General features: G+C 34.1%; 1 long non-coding RNA gene across 1 annotated transcript; it reads right to left on the bottom strand.

Moving 5' to 3' along the window:
- Positions 1-3,030: 3,030 nt before the first annotated feature.
- Positions 3,031-6,540, bottom strand: LOC127870242 (uncharacterized). The gene is made up of 3 exons (XR_008044716.1): positions 6,001-6,540; positions 3,759-3,874; positions 3,031-3,498 (listed from the first exon to the last, which is right to left on the bottom strand). It is a non-coding gene; the product is annotated as an uncharacterized LOC127870242 (long non-coding RNA).
- Positions 6,541-7,797: the final 1,257 nt, after the last annotated feature.

Raw genomic sequence — 7,797 nt, 5'->3', positions numbered from 1 at the left:
TTTTGTCAATTTACCAAAGCGTGAAAAGATCCCTTTAAGAAAAGGTATGGTTATGGGGTTTCTATGTGCAAAATGTTGCATTTATTTTCGCTTAAAGATGTCGCTTTTACATTGAAATGTATAGGGAAACTATTTAGTATATTGTGACCTTTACGGAATGTATCAACATGGCTTTTCAGCACATGGGTCGGAAGTGGAGGGAGCGCACTCCAGGTTTATTCTGGAGATATACTGGAGCAAGCTTCAGCCAAAACGCTGGGCAGACACCAAGGTTTTTCCGATGCCTGGGAACAAACGCAATAGACAACAGCAACTTTTAAAAACATTAAACGTGGAATTTCTAGTTAGGTAAACATAAATCAATTATTATTATTACCGACTCATCTAAAGAAATGGAGAATTTATAAAAGAACAATATCATAAAAATCTAGTCCTAACTTTAACTCAATTGGTTATCGCTTCTTAGACATAAGTATTGAAGCGGCAGACTAGACATGATTTTTATGATATTTTGTTGAAAAATAACATTTGGTTTAAGCAATGCTTTTAATCCGTTAAGTATGAATGGGACGTCCTCTGTTCCCTACAGTTTGCACGGCGTTCTCGTGTGTTGACCAGCTCTGCACAGAGCCCTTGTAAATCTTTTTGATTAGAATATTTCCGCTGTGAACCTATTTTGCCATGGTTACCAGAACCCCGTCGCCGCCCCTCCCCCGAATGGCGCCGTGCGTTTACCATAATAAATACGGATCGATTTGGTTGGTAAGTGAAAGGATTGATCTCGTGGGAATAGCGGTAACTGAAAATCCTAAAGATAAAAGCGAAAGGTAAAAAACAAGTGTGAAATAATGTCAACTTACTTTCAGCGGTCACTTCCCTTAATCGGTCAGCGCAATTAAATAAGACATGCATTATATAATTGGAAAAATAAAGAAACAAATAACGCACACATGCAGAACTAACACACATGATTACAGAAACATTTGTTTGTAGTAGGTCGGGAACCCTGAAACTGAAATCAATAGTTAATACGCCAAAGGGGCAGTAACCATTGTCAGGGATACGTGCCATGTGCCTACCAACTCATGCAGAACGGGTCTACGGGTCTACAGCGACCTGCGTTGTCATGGTAGTGTGTGTTATTCATATATATTTTTACATAGAAAACACGAAAAGAAATTCAGGCGTTTTTTGTTTCAAACATACTTGTTTTGTTTTGTTTTAATGGATTTAACTTATGTTATTGGATTCACGGTGCCTATACCACGTGACTTTTTAAGATCTGCGTGGGGAGTTAAATGTCAACAAAAGCACGACAAAGGTAAGATTTTTAAGGATAACTTTTTTAATATGTCATCATTTTCAATGGGATAAAGTGGAGAGCCCGCTCATTCATGAGAGTTTTCTATAGGTATCATGATTTTGTAAAACAAATGAATATTTTTTCAGTAAAGTGCAACCGCGCGTTTGAATGGTTAGAAAAAGGAAGGATCAGTGTGGGGACATTATTTTATTATGACACAGAAACATCACCTCTCGTGAAATAAAGCAATAAACTTTATGGGCGGAGCTTACACTATATCATTTTGCATTCTTTTTCAGGTTTCTTTCATATATTTATGTAAACAAAATCAAGAAAAATATTCTAACAGTAATATGATCTGTGTGGTATACGTGTTTAGAAGGATCTGTGTGGTATCCGTGTTTCTACAATTTACGAATAAATTGAGATAATAACGACAATATATATATTTTTTATTAATTTCAATTATTTCAATACAACAATTACTACTACTACTATTACTTCTACTTCAGCTACTACTACTACTACTAATACTACTGCTACTACTACTACTACTACTACTACTACTACTACTACTACTACTACTACTACTACTACTACTACTACTACTACTACAACTATTACTACTACTACTAGTAGTAGTAATAATAGTAGTAGTAGATCTATTATTATTATTTAAAAATTCATTCATTTCAGTAATCACCTATTTGGCACTAGTGAGCGGACAAGGGTTAAGGGAAGAAAAAACAGAGGAAACAGTTTAACGAGACAGGAATGCTATACAGAAGGGGACACTAGGAGTAAGGTGGGAGCGGGCGAGACGAAACGATAGCAAACTGTTGCCAACAATAAGAATGCGGATAGACGAACACAATGGACATTTTAATTCTGACACAAATTCTGCAATAGAAATTGTGTCAAATATTACACAGGTTGACAAAAAGCAAAGGCATGTTCTTTCCGGAGTAATACGTATGTTTTAAAATCAAATTTGGAATACAAACTGATAAAACAGAATCCACCAGACGTATTGGCTTGTCATTTTGTTGTTATTTAAAATTTAAGGTAAACGGTATGTTTATTAAAAACAAAATACTGGTCATAGTAGAAACATATATATATGTGTGTGTTTGTGTGTTTTATTTCATATATGGAATTCATATTGTTGCATTAGTTTATTACATAGTATAGATATTGACAATCATTCGCCATGTGTTGGTGATAATGTCATGTTATAAATTATGTCGTTGTATTCAGTGTAACAAATGTATGCTTATCTTTAGCGTTAATTATTTTGAAGAGAATATAAAAAGTAAATGAATAAATATTATATTATATTATTATATATGTACGATTCTCCTCTTGCGTTGTGGATGGATGCAGCTCTGAAGAATGTCAAGACGTATTTCGAATTAAGGAGTATTGTATTGTATACACAACCACATTGCATACATTGTTTACTGTCAATTACCACGGCCTAGAGTAATTATAAGCAGGCAGTTAACTATGTAAAGCAATCGTGAAAATCCCTAGTATTAGAAACCCTGGCTGCTTATGATTATCGAACTAGCTCGTGACAGCGGTATTTAAAATTGAAACCAACGAAAAAACATCGCAAAACTTTAATCAAGTTATAATTAAAAAAGAATCACAGATTCGATAATACAAATCACAGATGCGATACATTAATGAATAACGTAAATCCAAATTATTGCACAATTATTTGAGATGATTTCAAACACACAAACGAACTAAACGAAACCTAAAAATTAATCAAATTCGGATAACTTTAGAATCATTTTGAAAAGTAAAGTTAAAGTAAAACAACGAATAAAATAACGTAAAACGATAATGAAGTTACACAGACAAACTGTAAACTATTATGATTTTTAATCAGTATTCACGGATTTATGTGAAGTCCTCACGTATCGAGAAAGGTTTGTTTGGCGTTTGTACGTTTTGAAACACTCCTCACTACTGTAACACTTGTCATGCATGTGGGTATTGACGTGCTCTCTGAGGTTATTCTCACTCCTAACTGCCAACCCACACTGGTAACATTTCACCAATCCCTCTTTTTTGCACTTTTCCTCTAGCCACGAGTAAGTACTTGTCCGCAAAGCTCCTGCCGCACCGTACACACACGTGACATTGGGGTCCTTTGTTCTTTGAAGCCTTCTAAGATTGTAGGCATCCTGAGAAAAAAACAACATATTTTATTCACGTGACATTTCAATGCGTAAACACGCTATTTCAAAAATGTTAGTATCTGAGGACACGCGTTCGTTAGTTTTAAATTACAAACGATTTGACGATTATTGAGTTATTTCAAAATATATGATAACCTGAGAGATGAGATATATTGTATATTTGTGTTGTTTCAAGAAAATCCGTTCATCTGTTTGTTAGCATAACTGTATAAAAATGTAACTATTTTTAAGGTATTTAATCTTACCTGAAATGCTTTCCCACAACAGTTATAGTTTACAGAGTTAGCGTGTCCCCTAATGTGGCTCAATAATCCAGCTCTGGTCTTCGACATTTTTCCGCATTCGGAGCATTGAGCCATACCTTAAAGCAAATATAATATCAAAAATAATATACGATACATTACTTCACCTGACAGTAGTGTTTGGCGCCAAAATAAAAATGGAATTTGATACAATAACATAAAGTATACACTTATTTAAGCTCGATTGGTCATTGTCGGCTCGGGTACTACTTACATGTACCCCGGGTACTCTTAAGTATACTTACATGTACCCCGGGTACGGTAAATATACTTAATCGTACCCGGGAAATGTAACGCTAGATCGGTCGTTGTCGGTTATTTTTTGGAATTAATTATATTTACATATATGTCAATTTTCTGTAAAATGGCATCTATATTATCGAAACTCATACTCAAAAAGCATGTTGATGCAGATTTTTTTAAAAGAGAAGTTTTATTTAAGATAATCGGTAGCGCGTTTTACGACATCGGATTTTGGGCGGAAATACTTGGGTACAGTCTAATATCGACCGGGTACGATTAAGTATATTTACCTAACCCGGGGTACATGTAAGTATACTTAAGAGTACCCGGGGTACATGTAAGTAGTACCCGAGCCGAAAATTACCAATCGAGCCTTATTTAAGGTAAGCATGGACTTGTCATCGATTTAAGATGCTCCAGCGTAAGATTTTAATATTACAATGGGGATTGTACAGCATGCCTGTAAATCATAATTATGTATTAGTTTAACAAGCGGTGCAAGCGTAGTGTATAGCCATTATGTGTTTTACATGCTAGAGCGTTTAAAAATCCCGTTTCAAATACATTATTGACAAGCATTTTCTTAAACAACTAAATAGAACTGAAAAACTTAAAAACAGTATACCCCACAGATCCGTTGAAAAACGTATACCACACAGATCATATTACTGTAAGAATAGTTTTCTTGAATTTTGTTTCGTAAATAAATAAAATAAACCTGAAAATGGATGCAAAATGATATAGTGTAAGCTCCGCCCATGAAATTTATTTCTTAATTTCACCAGAGGTGATGTTTTTGTGTAAAAAAAATAATGTCCCCTGGCCCACACTGATCCTACCCTTTTCTAACCGTTCAAACGCGCGGTTGCACTTAACTGAAAAAATACTTATTTGTTTTATAAAATCATGATACCTATAGAAAACTCTTATGAATGAGCGGGCTCTCCACTTTATCCCATTAAAAATGGTGACATATTAAAAAAGTTATCCTTAAAAATCTTACCTTCGTCGCGTTTTTGTTGATATTTTACTCCCCACACAGATCTTAAAAAGTCACGTGATATAGGCACCGTGGGATTGGGTCTCTGAGATTAGAAGCGCGTGTACCAACCACTGCGTTAAGGTTCATGGGGGGGATAAATTTCATTAAAACTTCGCTTTGGTTTTTCTTCATTGAATGTGGTACAATATGGTCAAACTATATCATTTTAAAGCTAAAGACGGATAGAATAACATAAACACATTTTTGACATTCAATATTTGTGTGCTTTATTCATATTTTGGTTTAAAACCTATACATTTTTACACTAATTTACAAAATCTCAATCTAAAGTTAGGAAGGATATGCACTACCTTAAGTTGAATAAATACAAAGCTATATACATAAACAAGGTCAAGTTAGCAACATTTCACAGAAAATAATTGTCATAAAACAACAAATGAGTTTTTATTCAACTGCCTTTTTTGGATAAATATCCTAAACAAAGTTCTAAAAATAACTAAAACGTAACTACTTTTTAAAAATCCAGGTACGGTGGATAATAAGAGTCACAATTCTATTTCAAAGGCTTAACAATTTTGTTATTTACCTCTCAACCAAATTGCAAATTTTAAACCATCTCAAATTGAAATACATTGCAGACGACATATAAAATTGTAAAGGAATAAAGAAATTGGCAAAACTATTGATTTTATATTTCGATTCCTTCTACCCATTTTGAAAGCGTGGCCATCGCTGTGATCCGTAGAAAAACGTGCAAAACAAATCGGTTGAAACCACGTGCAGTGGTGAGAAAACCGGGTATGTGTATACACATACCTGAGAAAACACATGTACTTATTTTGACAGTTGTGTGGCAACTAGTAAAACAACTATTAACATTAATCAGCAAGAGATCGCACTAAATAACAGAAATGACCACGTAGAGATATCATCACTTACCCTATTGCAAATATTTTCCAGCTGAAAATTGTCCCCCACACGTCTTTTTTAGTTTATTTGTTTTGTTTTTCTGGAGCCGAAGTGCATCTCACAGAATATCCATCCAACTTCCGTTGTTTTCACTTTCGTTATTAAAAACTCCGTTTAAAAGAATTATTTCTACTTTTAGATTGTTAAAGCGATGTATTATTATATATTATCGATAGAATTGTATACCGTGATGAATTGAACGGAGTTATGTATCGATCTTTCTGTCAGTCTGTAAGCGTACTATTTTATGCGCAATAATATAAGTACAGTGATTCGACAACGATTGTAAACATTGGTAAAATGCTTCTTACATAGTTATTCTTTTGAGTGTTTATGAGGTCTGATCGTGCAGTTTGCAAACATCAAAGGAAAGATTACAATCCAATGCATTTGTCATCGTCAACCGTTTGGAATGTCAATTAGGCGATGAGTGAGTTTTTAGCATGTTTCTTTCTATTGTATTAATTTAAAAATGGCTGCCCCCATGGTGATGAAATGACATGTGTTCGAGTTTTGATCTTTTTTAGATATGTAAACTTTTTTTACTATTTAAGCGTAACTTGCCCTCGTCAATCTCGATATTATTCACTAGTTATATAATTTTCCGCCGAAATACGTGGAATAAACATGATTCAAATTTTTGAAAATAATGTATATTTTAGTGTTAAAATCGCTTTGTAGTTTGATTGATTTTGTGGATGTTATGATACGTTGATGTACAAAATTGGTAGCAGTTTGAAGGAAAAACATCCTTTCAAGCATATATGTATACATTTTCAATGTGGCACTCTTCCTATAGTCAAATTTGAGTTCAATGCTAGGGGTCCCACATTTTTCAAAATGAAGCCTCTACATGAACCTTAACCGGAAAAGTCTAATTGTCACCGTAATGGTGTCCAAAATCGTCATCTTCATCTCCGATATAGCACTCCTTCTTAATAGAAAATGTTGTGCCGGCACTCATAGCAAAAAATATGGGTAACATATTTTCATTCACAAAGCTTCTATACAAAAGATGATTACTTGAGGTAAAATATCCAGCTCATGCAACGATATTCTTCGGATTAAATTGATTTAGAATAATTTTATAGCATGACACTGAAGCAAATGGCTTTTTCGGTTGTGGAAGCCCTCTCATTACTGTTCGATGTGTTATTTAGAAGATTACATGTTAGTTTAAAGTTACCTCATGTTCAATAACGCAGTGTTTAAAAATGCTTTTCAAAAAAATAATCCAACATAATTTTAAATAGGGTCGCCTGTGCGTGAGACAGGCAGTACTAGTTAACCGCTCCGCCTAACGATGTTAAGTTTGTAAAACCGTTGCATCGATGCAACAATTTGATTTTAACACACCGTTCTTAAGAAAGGTCGGTCGTAACTCACTTGTGTGTTCTGAAATATCCCACATAGACTTAAAATGGTTTTATAGCTAGTTCTGCTTTCTTTAGAAATACGTGTAGCCTTTCTATGCATTTTTTAATAATAGCGTTCTGTTAGCTGATTTCGATTTCGCCGCAGTAAATGTCAAGTTTTCTTACACCCTTTGTCAAACTTGCAAAGTAAACCGAGACATTTGAAGAGAAATTTTCATCCACGACATGCCATAAATAAGAGTGTTTTTGTTATAATTTCTTCAATATAATGTTTTTCAACGTGTATCCATATAGTCGGCGCCATTCATGAAATCAAACAAACAGAGTAATTAAAAAAACATTCAAAGGATTTTATTGTATGCCACGACCAAAGAGTATATTTCGATGCCGT

This window comes from Dreissena polymorpha, chromosome 2 (assembly GCF_020536995.1).
Source record: "Dreissena polymorpha isolate Duluth1 chromosome 2, UMN_Dpol_1.0, whole genome shotgun sequence".
Classification (NCBI taxonomy): Eukaryota; Metazoa; Mollusca; class Bivalvia; order Myida; family Dreissenidae; genus Dreissena; species Dreissena polymorpha.
This window is presented reverse-complemented; position numbering and strand designations above follow the sequence as displayed.